Genomic DNA, 14,859 nt, shown 5'->3' with positions numbered 1-14,859 from the left:
CCCTCGACCTGCTGGGCTCCGGCGATCCTTCCGCCTCAGCCTTCCGAGTAGCCAGAATTACAGGCGCGTGCTACCACACCCGGCTAATTTTTTTATTTTATTGTAGAGATGAGGTCTCGCCTGCCCAGGCGGGTCTCGAACTTGCGGGCTCGGGCAATCCACTCACCTCAGCCTCCCAAAGGCACAGGATTACAGGCTGAACCACCGAGCCCGGCTGTAACTTCCTTCTAACCAACAGAATAAAGAAAAAGTAACTACTACTACTGATTTAGAGTGGAAAAAAAAGGAAAAGAAAAAGTAACAAAACATGATTTCTAAGACTGAAGCCATTCTCACAGGGTTAACATCCGTGTATCAAGAAATCTTGTAACATTACTGACCATTTACATTCCCACCATTCCTATAGTTAAGATCTCTGCTAAATTGTAGGAAACTGTTAAACTTAAAGGGAAAAAAAAAAAGATAGGATCTCTGATGTTAGAGCCATAAGGTTTTTATTTAAGAACTGCTTAAGCAGATCCCAAATTCCCCAGAGGAACTGAATCAGCATGAGAAAGAAATTTCTGCATCTCCCTGTCCCATGACATCACCTTGCAATCTTCATTTATCTCATGACTTCACCTTACAATCTTCAATTTTTATTTTTTGTTTTTTTATTTTTTGAGTCCGAGTCTCACTCTGTTGTCCAGGATGGAGTGCAGTGACACACTCACAGCCACCGCAGCCTTAACCTGCTGGGCTCAGGCAATCCTTCCGCCTCAGCCTTCCAAGTAGCTAGAACTGATACAGAGACCCACTAATGCCTGTCCATATCATCACAGCCCCTAGAGAAAGGCATGGCAAGGGTGCATGGGCTCCTATACATTCCTAAACAATATTCCAGAGAGCTAATGAAAGGTGTGCTTCCACTTATCTCGTATGCACTCCCAGTCAGTAGCTCCAAGGGATCCTTGACTACCCTGTAATTTATGCCCAATCAACTAACTGAAAGATCCAAATCTCTTTTTACTACCTTTTTCTGAGTGGTTATAAGTTTGAATAATATAAGTATCAATGTAATCGTAAGCCTTGTGATTTATATAACTTTTGTATCAGTGTAATTGTAAGTTTTGTGATTTGTATAACTTTTGTGTAATGTATGATGTCTTAGGCCCTTTTACGGCAAGTTTGATTAATGCTTCTGCCAGGCCCTACTGATAAAAGTTATGAGATACCTCTGATATCTGGCACCAGGAAGTCTGAGCCGAAAAATGTCACTATCATAAATGCGGCTGAAACTCGAATTCTATACAATGCTCTGCAGGTCACATGGCTAACACATAGGTACTAACAAGTCTGGAGTTATAAAAGTGAACTGTAAAAACCTGGAGGATGAGCAGAACCATTTTAGAAAGTCTGTCTCTGCTCCCTGTATTCAAACTCAGAAATAAACTTCTTTCAACCAATTCTCTGCCCCTTTGATTTACTGGTATCAAGGGGAGCAGCCAAGTGCTACTTGGACCATAACAGAAATACAGGCACGCACCACCATATCCAGCTAATTTTCTAATTTATTGTAGAGGTGAGGTCTTGCCAAGTTGCCCAGGCTAGTCTCGAACCCATGGGCTCACTAAATCCTCTCACCTTGGCCTCCCAAAGTGCTGGTATTATAGGCATGAGCCACCGCTCGGCACAATCTTCAATTTTTACAATCTCTAGCCCAAACTCCTCAGGGAGGTGGATTTAAGGTTTCCTCCCACCCCCCCATTCAGCAATCCTATAATAAACTCCTTCTCTGCCACAACCTGGTATCTTGACTTGCCAATCATATAAGGCAAACGAGTCTATTAGTTACAAGACTAGGTCTTTTTTTTTTGGAGTTGAGGTTTCACTCTGTCACCCACGCTGGAGTGCAGAGGCATGATCACAGCTCACCGCAGCCTCAAACTACTAACCTTAAGTGACCCTCTCACCTCAGCCTCCTGAGTAGTTGGGACTATAAGTATGCACCACCACACCCAGTCCTTTTATTTTTTTAGAGACAAGGTCTTGCAATGCTGCTAAGGCTGGTCTTGAACTCCTGGGCAATCCTCTCACCTCAGCCACCCAAAATGGTGCACTTACATGCATGAGTCACTGCACCTGGCCAAGATAGGTCTTGAAAGGAACTGCAGCTTCTTCCTTGTTATCCTTTTTGGATCACCTGTTGGGAAAGCCAGCTGCCACAGTGTAAGAACTCACAAGGATTTTGTGGAGAGGATCACAGGATGAAAACATGGGGCCTCCAGCCATGTGAGTGAGCCATCTTGGAAGAGGATCCTCCCCCAGTCAAGCTTTCAGATGACTGCAGCCCTTGCTGACATACTGACTGCAACCTCTTAAGATAAATAAAGCTAGAATCACACTCAGATACGCTACTTCTGAGTTCCTGTGAGTTAGAAAGTGATTCAGGTCTTTTTGTTTTATGATAAACTGTTATGCAGCAATGAAAATTAACATACTACTCTTGGATTCTTGAGATAATTTCAATTTGTCATACTGTACAATAAATAATGTTTGGCTTTTGTCCCTAGTTCCTAGAAGGCAACTTCTAAATCCTTAATTTCCTTGGTAACAGGAATGTCTGTGTTATAAGCCTCATGGATCATTCCTAAGTTTATGCTAACAAGATGACTCAGGAGAGGGCTGGTCATCAGAAAGATTACCATGTGATCAGAAGGTTGGGGACTTTGAGCCACCCAAACTTTTGGGGAGTGGAGAACACTGAAGATTGAGTTCAATCACATGGCCAATTATTCAATCATGTCTACATATAAAAACTCCATACACCATGGCTCAGGTAAGCTTTCTGGATGATAAACAGATTGATATGTCAATTAATTCCAGGAGAAAAGGGCACAGAAGCTCTAAGTTTGGAGCTCTCCCAAACCTCACCTTCTATCTCTTTCATTTGGCCAGTCCAGATTTGTATTCTTTATAATTAAACTGTAAGTGTAAGTATACCGCTTTTCTGAGTTCTATGAGTCAGTTTATCAAATTAAAAATACTCAAGGGGATTTCTGGAAACCCCAGATTTGCAGCCAGTTAGTCAAGGGTACAAGTGGCATGAGGACCATGAAACTTACAATTGGCATCTGTAGCAAGGGCAGTCTTGTAGGGAACTGTGTTCTTAAACCTGTGGGAGCTGATGCTAACTTTGTCAGAACTATATTAGACAGTCAGTATTGTAGACATGATATATGTAATGTTTGAAAATACTAATGAATTTGTTTTGCAAATATTTTGTTAGAACTTTCCTTATTTTGGTATTCTCTGGAATGGTCTGTGTAAATCTGGACATACCTACCACCTGAATAGTTTGAAAGAACTCATTCTTAAAATCATCTGGCTCAAGGACTTATTTGTAAGTGTATGGGACAGGTGTAGCTCTTTTAATTGCAAATTCAATTTCTCTAACAGTTACAGAAATATCTGGGTTTTCTATTTAGTTGGAGTCAACTTTATTAAGTTAAAATTTTCTAGAAAATTGCCATTTGATGTAAGTTGTAAAATGTACTGGCATAAATATATTCGAAGTATTTTCTTATTTTTAAAAAACCTATATCTGAAGTTATGCCCTGTTCTACAGTCCCAATATTATCTGTGCTTTCTGTTTTTTCTTAATCAGTCTTTCAAATGGTTTATTACACTTTTCATAACAACAACTTTTGGCTTAGTTAATACCCTCTAATGTATCTTTTGAAAAAGTCATTATTTCAAACTCCAATTCTATCACTTATTAGCTAGAAGCCTGGATATGTTTTCTCTGTGCCTCAGTTTTCTCATCTGTAAAGTAGGCATAACAGTACCTACCTCCATCATATGGCTTTGTAAAGATTACATGAGATAACCCTTCTAAAGAACATGGAACAGAGCTTGCTACAGTGTTAGCTTCTATCTTTACTATCTCTGGCTGGGCATCCCAGCACTTTGGGAGGCCAAGGTGAGAGAACTGCCTGAGCCCAAGGGTTCAAGACCAGCCTGGGCAACTTGGTGAGAACTCATCTCTACAGTAAATTAAAAAAAAAAAAAATTAGCCAGGTGTGATGGCACACACCTGAAGTTCCAGCTACTTGGAAGGCTGAGGTGAAAGGATCGCCTGAGCCCAACAGGTCAAGGCTGCGGTGGCTGTGAGCTTGCCACTGCACTCCATTCTGGGGGACAGAGTGAGACTCCAACTCAAAAAAAACCCCAAAAAACAAAAACCTTCCTATTTTACTTCACTTGAATTTATTCTGATGTTTTTTCCATAATTTAAATTAGACTAGCTTATTAATATTTAATTCAAGACCGGGCATGGTGGCTCATGCCTATAATCCCAGCACTTTGGGAGGCCAAAGTAAGAGGACTAGCTGAGCCCACGGGTTTGAGACCAGCCTGGCCAACTTGGCGAGACCTCATCTCTACAATAAATCAAAAAATTTGCCAGGCGTGGTGGCGGTGCCTGTAGTTCCAGCTACTTGGAAGGCTGAGGTAGAAGAATTATCTGAGCCCAGCAGATTGAGGCTGTGATGGCTAGGAGCGTGCCACTACCCTCCAGCCTGGGCAACAGAGTGAGACTCCAACTTAAAAAAAAATTAATTCTTCTTGTAAAATGTGAATATGTAAGGCTTCAGTGAATCACACACGTTTTAATATGTCCTAATCTTCTTTATTGTTTTGTTCTAGGTGTTTTCTGATTTGCATTACTTTATTTTCCATCTGTGGTATTTACAGAAGTATGTTTTTATTTTTTATGTTTTTGAGTTGGAGTCTCACGCCATCACCCAGACTGGAGTGCAGAGGCCGCTCCCAGCCACCGCAGATTCGACCTGCTGGGCTCCGGCGATCCTTCTGCTTCAGCCTTCCAAGTAGCTGGAACTACAGGCGCGTGCTACCACGCCCGGCTAATTTTTGATTTATTGTAGAGATGAAGTCTTGTCAAGTTGCCCAGGCGGTCTCGAACCCATGGACTCAGGCAATCCACTCACCTCGGCCTCCTGAAGCGCTGAGATTACAGGCTGAGCCACCGAGCCCAGCCAGAAGTGTGTATGTATACGTTTGGAAATTTGTGTGATCTTCTCTCCTCAGCTTCCCAAGCCACTGGGGACTACAGGTATATACCACCACACCTGGCTCAGACTAACTTCCAAAACCAAATGATTTTGTTATTCTTTCTGATTAAGAACCTAGAAATATCCTTTCATAGACATGAGAATTTTTGTGATCTGATCGACTTCTGTCAAGCCCTCTACCACCATACTTCAATCCTCTATACTCTATAGCCTTATAACGCCCAACTGTACTGAAGTCATTGCAGCCCCCTTCCCTTCACAGGCATTCCCTCTAGACTTCCATTCCCCTGCACATCCTTTGTTCTTCAACCAGGTTAACTACAATTCTCACCTCAAGACTTGGTGAGTAACTTTCTGTAAGCAATTCCTACTCATTGGGCTATATGACATCTCCCATCTCTGTTTCTAGTGCACCCAGAATGCACTGCAGCTGCTTCATAGGTCTTGAAAAACATTCACCTGAAAATACTTAATGATTACTTGCTTATGTGCCATGTTCTGATTTATCCAATGGTAAATAAAAGATTTGATTTCTTCTCTTATAAAGCTTACTTGTCTGATTTTTCTCCCTTATCTGTAATCTCCATTGTCTAGCACATTACTAAGCAATGCTATAAATGTTCACTAAAGGAATGAAATGAATAAAACATCATTAGTATCTTTTTTTCTTTTCTTTGAGTTGGAATCTCACTCTGTCACCCAGATTGCAGCGCAGTGGCACACTCCCAGTCACCGCAGCCTCAACCTGCAGGGCTCCGGCAATCCTTCCACCTCAGCCTTCCATGCCCAGCTAATTTTTGATTTATTATAGAGATGAGGTCTCGCCAAGTTGCCCAGGCGGGTCTCGAACCCGCGGGCTCAGGCAATCTACTCATCTCAGCCTCCCAAAGCGCTGGGATTACAGGCTGAGACACTGAGCCCAGCCCATTATTAGTATCTTGCTAGGGAAAATAAAACTGGAGAATTAAACCAACTATAAGATTATATAATGCACTCTAAAAGTTCTTTATAAGTATACTGACATCTAAAATTACATCTTCAAACCTTACAGAAACAGCCAGTTACTACTGACTCAACAATCTCTAGTCAAGTGCTAGCTCAAGAACTTTGTTCCCATAATTACCATCCTTTTGTGATTTCTAGATGTCAGAGAAAAGTTTAGATCTGCATTGTAAAATGGAGGACCTTAAAATACTTAAATGCCCTCTTTCCAAAATATTTCTGGATTACATCATATTTTGAATTATCTCAGTACATTCCACTATCATGAATAACTAAGCTCTCAGTTTACTAGCTTTTTATTATAATATTGGTTTTTATATTATGAAGAAATCTAATATAAAGTTGTATTCACAATTATCTTTCTCTTAATTGCGTGCTAAACAACACATCTACTTTATGTGAAAAACAGGCTTAGACTCCCTGAACAAAAAAGGGATGGAAATGTTAATAATTGTTACCTTAAAAAATAAAACTTTGAGCTAAATTAAAGGAATAGTGCTAAAGATTAGGAAGTGTCTCCTCTGTCTCTCTCATTTACTTTCTAAATAAACTATATATTTTCTAATAAAAAAAGGTTAGAAAATGTTACAATAGGTAAAAGCAGACAATTTGATAAATTACACACTTACTGGTCAAAGCATGGCTTATAGCAGTAGCATCACTCTGGAGCTTGCTAGATATGCAACATCTCAGGTTGTAGTGAATCAGAGTCTTTTAACAAAATCCCTGGGTGATATGTATGTATAACTAACTTTGAGAGGCACTGGCTAAGACCTCTTCTTTATTTAGCTGCTTAGTATATCCTGTTTAATTTAAGCATCCTCAATAAGCATTCACTTATTGAGTGGTGGATATTTTTTATTTACTTTCCTATTCTCCTACCCTAATCAGAGAGCAAGAGATACAACTTTGGCTGCTTCATAGAATTTACTTATTCACCCAACATACAGGTATTGGTATATAATGTTAGGTGCCATAAAGATAAAATGCCAGCTTTAAAATGACACAGGTAAAGTTTTACTAAATTCAGATGAGGAAAGAAAAGACAAAATAATATTCACTAAGTGTCTATCATGAGGATGTGCTATATAAGAACAATATTATTTGTCAGGCATTGTTCTAAAATAATTTTTTTTGCAATCATGAACTTAAAATGTGGCTAGTCCATGTGGCTAGTGACAATCATATTGGACAGTGCAGTTCTTGAAGTTTGCACTTACTACTATTTGATTTGTTGACCAATCCTCACAAGTAGGTGTAAATGTGTATTCTACAGTACAGAAGTTACTGGTCAAAAGATTGTCAAAAATTACATGACCATAAACAAAGCACAAGAGCTGTAATTCACACCCAAAGCCATGGGAAAATAAAATTCTAGGTTGATTCTAGGTGATGGGATCAGACAAGCCTTAATTAAAGTGTTGACATCTATGCCCACACCTGAATAATGGGCAGATGTCAACATACTGGGATGTGAGAGAGTCATTCCAGACCAGGAAATTCAGAAGCAAAAGCACAAAGATTGAAAAACATGGTAAAGATAAAGTATACAATGATATCAGTAAGACTGAAAAAAGCATAATATATAGCTTTATCATACTTATTTTATTTTCCTAAAGAACAAAGGGGCAAAGAATGATTAAGAGTAAGTAGGAATGAAGTCTTGCAGATCCTCAAATGTTAATGTAAAGTAGCCTGAATTTTATTCAATAGGCAATGAGAAATCATTAAAAATTTTTTTTTAGCAAAATAAATAAATAAAGAGGCTCACTATGGTTTAGGAAGATCACTCTTTTTGCCCAAGCTGGAGTGCAGTGGCACACTCATGACCACCGCAGCTTCAACCAGCTGGGCTCTGGCAATCCTTCCACCTCAGCCTTCCAAGTAGCTGGAACTACAAGCACACACCACCACACCCGGCTAATTTTTTTGATTTATTGTAGAGATGAGGTCTCGCCAAGTTGCCCAGGTTGGTCTTGAACCTGTGGGCTCCAGCAATCCTCTCATCTCGGGCTCCCAAAGTGCTGGGATTATAGGTATGAGTCACCGTGCCCAGTCGAAATATCACTCTTTTTTTTTTTTGAGTTGGAGTCTCACTCTGTCACCCAGACTGGAGTGCAGTGGCCGCTCTCGGTCACCGCAGCCTCGACCTGCTGGGCTCCGGTGATCCTTCCACCTCAGCCTTCCAAGTAGCCAGAATTACAGGTGCGTGCTACCACGCCCGGCTAATTTTTTGATTTTATTGTAGAGATGAGGTCTCGCCTGCCCAGGTGGGCCTTGAACCCGCGGGCTCAGGCAATCCACTCACCTCAGTCTCCCAAAGGTACGGGATTACAGGCTGAACCACCAAGCCCGGCCGAAATATCACTCTTAAAGCATTACATAGGATGAAATGGACAGGATTAAGCAGATAAACCAATTATGTTAATTCAAGAAAGTAACTACTTTCTTACATATAGTAGTTCAAGAAAGAAGTAACCATCTTGACTGAGGCAATGGGAGCAGAAAACTATTATAAGAGGCACAGATGACAGAAAACAAAAATGCAAATATCATGGGTGGTTCCAAAATTGAAGTCACAGGCAGCAGGAGACATTTTAAACCATTAAAAGATAGAGGTGAAGGTGGTGAGCGGCTATGCGAATGAGGGCACTTCCTTTTGCAGAGGGTGGCGAGCGTGGAGAGGATGTCATGAAGGCCTCGGGCACACTGCAGGAGTACAAGGTGGTGAGACGCTGCCCGCCCCACTCCCAAGTGCCACATGCCCCCCCCCCCGTACCGCATGCGCACCCTTACCCCCACCCAAGTGGTCAGCAAGTCCTGCTTCTAGTACTTTGTGTCCCAGATGAAGAAGATGAGGTCCTCGGGGAAGATCGTCTACTGCAGGCAGGTGTTCAAGAAGTCCCACGTACACCCTGCGAGTGAAGAACTTAGGCATCTGGCTGTACTGCAACTCGAGCAGTAGCACCCACAACATGTACCGCAAGTACAGCGACCTGACCACTGCGGGCGCTGTCACCCAGTGCTTGCGGCCACCTGCCTCTCCCCCACAGACCAAGACATGGGTGTCCAGCACCATGCCCGTGCCCACTCCATCCAGATCATAAAGGTATTGGAGAGACAGCAGCCAGCAAGTTCCGCCAGCCGGCGGTCAAGCAGTTCCACGACTCCAAGATCAAGTTCCCGCTGCCCCACTGTGTCCTGAGTGACCAGCACAAGCTGTGTTTCACCACCAAGAGGCCCAACACCTTCTTCTTCTAGGGCCTCCTGGCCCCCAATAAACCCCAGAACACATGGGGGGAAAAAAAAGAAGACAGAGGTGAAAGAAGCAGCTTTTGAAAACTTACAAGCAACTCTCAGGCTGGAAGAATGAACAAATGTGTCCCTAACTGTTCCAAATATTGAGAAACAACAGAAAAGTGTTTTAAAATAGAAAAGCTAGAAGACAAGAATGGGTACCAAGGGCACTAGAAGAAAAATTAATATGCTAAAAGTACAAATTATAAATATGTAACAAAAAAAGTAGAGTTAATCAATAAAACCTAATGCTGGCTCTTTGAAAAGACCTATGAAACATATCTAGAAATTTATCTCTAGAAAAGTCTAATGACAAAAGTAAAGATATAATATTAAGGAACAAATAATATTAAGTATGAAAAGACCTACCAATAATAATTATAAATAATCAATTATAATAATATTAATGTCAGTCAACACTTAGAATATGTGTCAGGCACTGTTCTACATATTTTACATATGTTAATTCATTTCATCCTCACACTAACTTTATGAGGCAGATATTCTCATTATGTATACTTTTATAAGAATAAATTTTCATCAATAAGGGTACCTGCACAATGCATATTTGTATACCTAACCCTTAACTGTACTCTACAATTTTAAAATTTTTTAAAATGTTTTTAAAAAAAAAGAAGAAATTTGAAAATCAAGAAGCACTTATGGTTTTCTAGAAAGATATTAAATACAAAATATAACACAAGAGGAAATAAAATATGCAAACTACTAGCCTAACTAAAAACCAGAGGTTTCTGAGATGGTAAATGGGACAGAAGTGAGGGAGGGCAGAGAGGAGGGCAATGGATGATTCATGGTGAAGAAGGATGTAGGATGTAGGCTTTGGTACACACCATTTAAAATTTTTATAAACCAGGCACAGTGACTCACGCCTGTAATCCCAACACTTAGGGAGGTGGAGGCGAGAGGATTACCTGAGCTCAGGGGTTCGAGATAAGCCTGAGCAACATGGCGAGACCTTGTCTCTACAATAAATCAAAAAATCATCTGGGCATGGTGGCACATGCCTGTGGTTCCAAAGGCTGAGGAAGAAGGATCACCTGAACCCAGTAGGTCAAGGTTGCGATGGCCATGAGCGTGCCATTGCACTCCAGCCTGAGCAACAGAGTCAGATTCCAACTCAGTAATTGTTTATATATAGAAATGTATTCATATATTACTTGTATAATCTTATAAAATTAAAAAATTGTTTTAAAAAGAGACAATGAGAAAAAAGAGAAAAAAAAGAGGCAATAAGATTTTCTCTAACCCCTACCTCACAAAAGATGATGGGGCAGAAAGGAGGAAGGAAGGAAGACAAGAATGTAGGAAGTATACACAACCCTCAGAGGTTAACTGGAATTTCTATCTGAGACACCTAGATTGGAAATTCCCTTACACAGCTGAAACTAAACGACAGTAGTACAGGAGTTATTAGGCTGGAATATAATGTTATAAATTGAAATGTCTTTACAGAAGATGAAAAGATGCTACTGAAAATTTTGTGTCATGCTCGCCCCCCTTTATCACATCAAGTTGCAAATTCATAAATAATAAACTGAGTGTAAAAGCACCCTAACTGAAGAGGGATCGAAGAGTATATCCAGAAGTATATCAATCAAACTCAGATTAAGAAAAAAAAATGGTATCTTAAAAACTTAGTTATGAGGAAGTAGTCTGAATGGAAAAGAGTGGATATAAACCTTTCTCTGTCTCTTTTTCTGGAGCAACATAATAGCCAAAGTAACTGAGGGCAAGGCCTGGATGACATTTCTGAGATCAGGAGTTCTAGGTTATCTACAGAAGTGAATGTGCCACTAAGTTTTCAGTGGGGTCCAGGAAAAACTAATAGTCAAGATAGAGCTCATCTCTTCTGCAAGCCTATACTGTTTTACTGCATGCAAGCCCTCAAAAGGCTGCTAAAACTAACAGATCTCAGCAGACCTGGCAACCCTCATTGCAAAAGAATCTTGGATCTGGGAATGCCTGGAACACTGAGGATTCCTCCCAGACCTTCAGCAAATGGGTAAAAGTCTGATGTCCACAGGATAGAAGGAATCCTGCTTTCCAATGCTTACTGGAATGCTAAACAATAGATACTTACAGCCAGAGCTAAATAAATGCTTTAGGGAACTCAAGCTGCTCCCTTCCAAGTGGGCATTTAAAAATACAACTCATTTGCTGGGTGTGGTGGCTCACGCCTATAATCCCAGCACTTTCGAAGGTGGAGGTAGAAGGACTGCCTGAGTCCAGGGGTTTAAGACCACCCTGGGTAACCTGGCGAAACCTCGTCTCTATAACAAATCAAAAAAATTAGCCAGGTGTAGTGGTGCACGTCTATGGTTCCAGCTACTTGGAAGGTTAAGGCGAAAGGATCACCTAAGCCCAGAAGGTAGAGGCTGCAGGGGGGGTGGGGGGATGGGGCGGGGCGGTCAAGAGTGTGCCATTGTACTCCAGCCTAGGAAACAGAGTGAGACTCTACTCAAAAAAAACAAAAACAAAAAAAAACCCAGCAACTCATTTAAAGGGACTCAGAAACCCACAGGAAGACTAAACTTAAAATCAGAATTACTTAAGCTGAACTAATAGATCAGGTTACTCAGAGGCTGCTAGTTTTGATTACAGCCCAGAGAAGAAACTCTCAGCAGAGCAAGTTCCCTAATGTTCAACAAATCTAGAGGCACTAGAGGTTATCAGTGGTAGATTGATATGTCTCGCAGATTCTCTGGCAAGTCCCTATAGGAGAATTGGCAGCACAGACCTCTAGATTTTCTGAAGCAAGGACATACCATTTGAAAAGTAGTTCCTGACATGATGATGGACCCTAGTAGAGAACCCATCTGTGCAGCATCTAGGATTTAATGACCGGAGCTATCCATCATGATCAAGTCACAAGGTCAGACACAGCAGCAATCCATTGTAAGATGGAAACAGTATATTAGGAATGGAGCCTCAGTGGCCTGGAGGGCCTGCCTCTAGTAAACTACAAGAGGAGCCCCAGAACTCCTGTCACCTACCCTATCACACTGATGTCTTCATTTCTGCTCATACCCATAACTTTACAGTAGGTTCCTGAAGACAGAAAACAAAAAAGGAAAAAGCTGGGACCTGGTTAACAGATACAAGTCAAAAATGGACTGCTGCTGTTCTACAGCAGAAGGCTCTGAAAGATAAATATGAGAAGACATTCTCTCAAATGGTATTGTGAAGGGAGAAGTGACCAGAGAAGAAAAATCATGGACTTCTCTGGGCAGTGGAGAATGGGTTGGCTGACTGGTTAGGGGGATGGAAGCAGCAAAACAAGAAAATGAGACACCAGGAGTCTGAAGAAAAGGCATGTTGATGGCCCTATACAAGTAAGCACAAAGTACCAATCTGTATCTTATGTTAATGCCCACCACAAAGCACCACCAACAGATGAGCCATTTAACTACATCCACCTACAGGTGGAATGGCTCATCAGTTCATCAGTGGCTGTCTGCCAGCTTCTATCCTTGGCCACCTCAATGCTTGAGCAACAGACCCCTGAATGAGGCCATCACAGTAAGAGAGGAAGGCTTTTCATAGGCTCAACAGCACCTAATTACTGCCACTGCTGAATGCCAACTAACACAGGGGGGTACAGAATTAACATTCCAGATGTGGGTTTGCCTTCCCTGCCCAGAGTATTTTTTTTTTTTTGAGTTGGAGTTGCACCCTGTCACCCAGGCTGAAGTACAGCGGCACACTCACAGCCACTGCAGTCTTGGCCTGCTGGGCTCAGGTGATCCTTCTGCCTCAGCCTTCTAACTACAGGTGCACATCACCACACCTGGCTAATTTCTTGACTGACTGTAGAGACAATGTCTCACCAAGTTGTTCAGGTTGGACTTGAACCCCTAGACTCAAGCAAGCCTCTCACCTCTGCCTCCCAAACTGTTGGGATTATAGGCATGAGCCACCAAGCCCAGCTGCCAGCACTATTAACTGAAGGCTTATAGACTATAGTATTTCATGCTAAATATCAATTATGGCCATAGGACCAGCTGTAGTAGTGGGGATTATAGCTTACTCCACTAACCCTCTTGTTTTAGATATTTCTTTAGTGATTATAAGCAGCCACCACTTTGAAGGGTCAGTAACAGAGTAGATTTAATAGGGCATGAGTAATTTGAGTGATAAAAAGAGCTGACCATAGCAAACACTCATGGTGCTCTGCAGCTCATTCTCTCAGCCTACTTGTTCTCACTGCAACTACAGTGAGTAGTTCTATGCACTGTCTGACAGCATCTCACATCAAGTGTGAATAGAGGCACTGCTCTGTTTGGCTCCTCAGAAACTTCTCCAAACCTAAAGATAAATTCTCAGCTGTAAGGAGGCATAACCATGGAAGTGCTAGAGTTAAAGCTCATGAAGCAACCCTCAATTAACAAAAGATCAAAGTCAGTGGATAAATGTCCCAAGCTCCCTGCCCTTTGGTGGGATAATATTGAGGTACATTCAGAGAATTATCAAGGGAACCAAACTCAAGCTGCTCATAGTGGTAACTGGCTCACTAACACATTTGATGTAACTTTACTCCCTTTTCGGTCTCACTTTTCCCATTCTCTCACTTCTGCTTTTTTGGTTCATCTCCCATATAAACTACCCACCACACATCCTTTATTCTCTGGTTTTTCTTTCAAGGGAACTCAAACTAGTAATAGTACAGTCAGAATTCAAACTGAAGCAATCTGGTTCAGTGCTTACGCTTTTTAACAGAAAATGCTGCCTCTTTAAAGTAGTAAATGTGGTGCTGTACATTATGCTGTACAAACTTAAGTTAGAAGCAATGAGTATGTATACATTTAGAAACACATAGAGATCTTTCTAGTGTTGAGAAAAAATGGGGGGAAAAAAGGCAAAATATTAGTAGCAAAACACAGTTATCCAGCTTGAGCAATATAGCAAGACCTCATCTCTACAAGTAAATTTTTTAAATGAGCTAGATGTGATGGTGCATGCCTGTAGTACTAGCTACTCAGGAGGCTGAGGTAGTAGAATCATGTCAGCCCAGGAGTTCAAGGTGAAGGTGAGCCATGATGGTGCCACTGCACTCTAGCCTAGATGAAAGAGTGAGACCCCCCCCCACGAATATAAGAAGGAAAAGAGGAAGAAGAGGAAGAGGAGGAGGAGGAGGAAGTTGTTGTTTCTGAGCCATAGTCAAAAAACAAAAAGAAAGAATTGTAAAAGCACTGCCACTACCTTAAATAGAAAAGTATTACTTGTCATGATAGAAGGCAACAAGACAAATATGTAACTATTAAAATTTTTAAATTTGCTGGGCTCGGTGGCTCAGCCTGTAATCCCGCGCCTTTGGGAGGCTGAGGTGAGTGGATTGCCTGAGCCCGCGGGTTTGAGACCTGCCTGGGCAGCGAGACCTCATCTCTACAATAAATAAATTTAAAAAAAAATTAGCCGGGCGTGGTAGCGCATGCCTGTAATTCTGGCTACTTGGAAGGCTGAGGCGGAA

General features: G+C 41.5%; 1 protein-coding gene and 1 pseudogene across 1 annotated transcript in view; one reads left to right on the top strand and one right to left on the bottom strand.

The window, feature by feature from the left end:
- BMPR1A (bone morphogenetic protein receptor type 1A) overlaps positions 1-14,859 on the bottom strand; it is a 66,222-nt gene that overhangs the window by 45,023 nt on the left and 6,340 nt on the right. The window lies entirely within an intron of this gene.
- On the top strand, positions 8,766-9,335 carry LOC103262497 (annotated as a pseudogene).

This window comes from Carlito syrichta, unplaced genomic scaffold (assembly GCF_000164805.1).
Source record: "Carlito syrichta isolate Samal-C Ts95f unplaced genomic scaffold, Tarsius_syrichta-2.0.1 Scaffold304516, whole genome shotgun sequence".
Lineage (NCBI taxonomy): Eukaryota > Metazoa > Chordata > Mammalia > Primates > Tarsiidae > Carlito > Carlito syrichta.
This window is presented reverse-complemented; position numbering and strand designations above follow the sequence as displayed.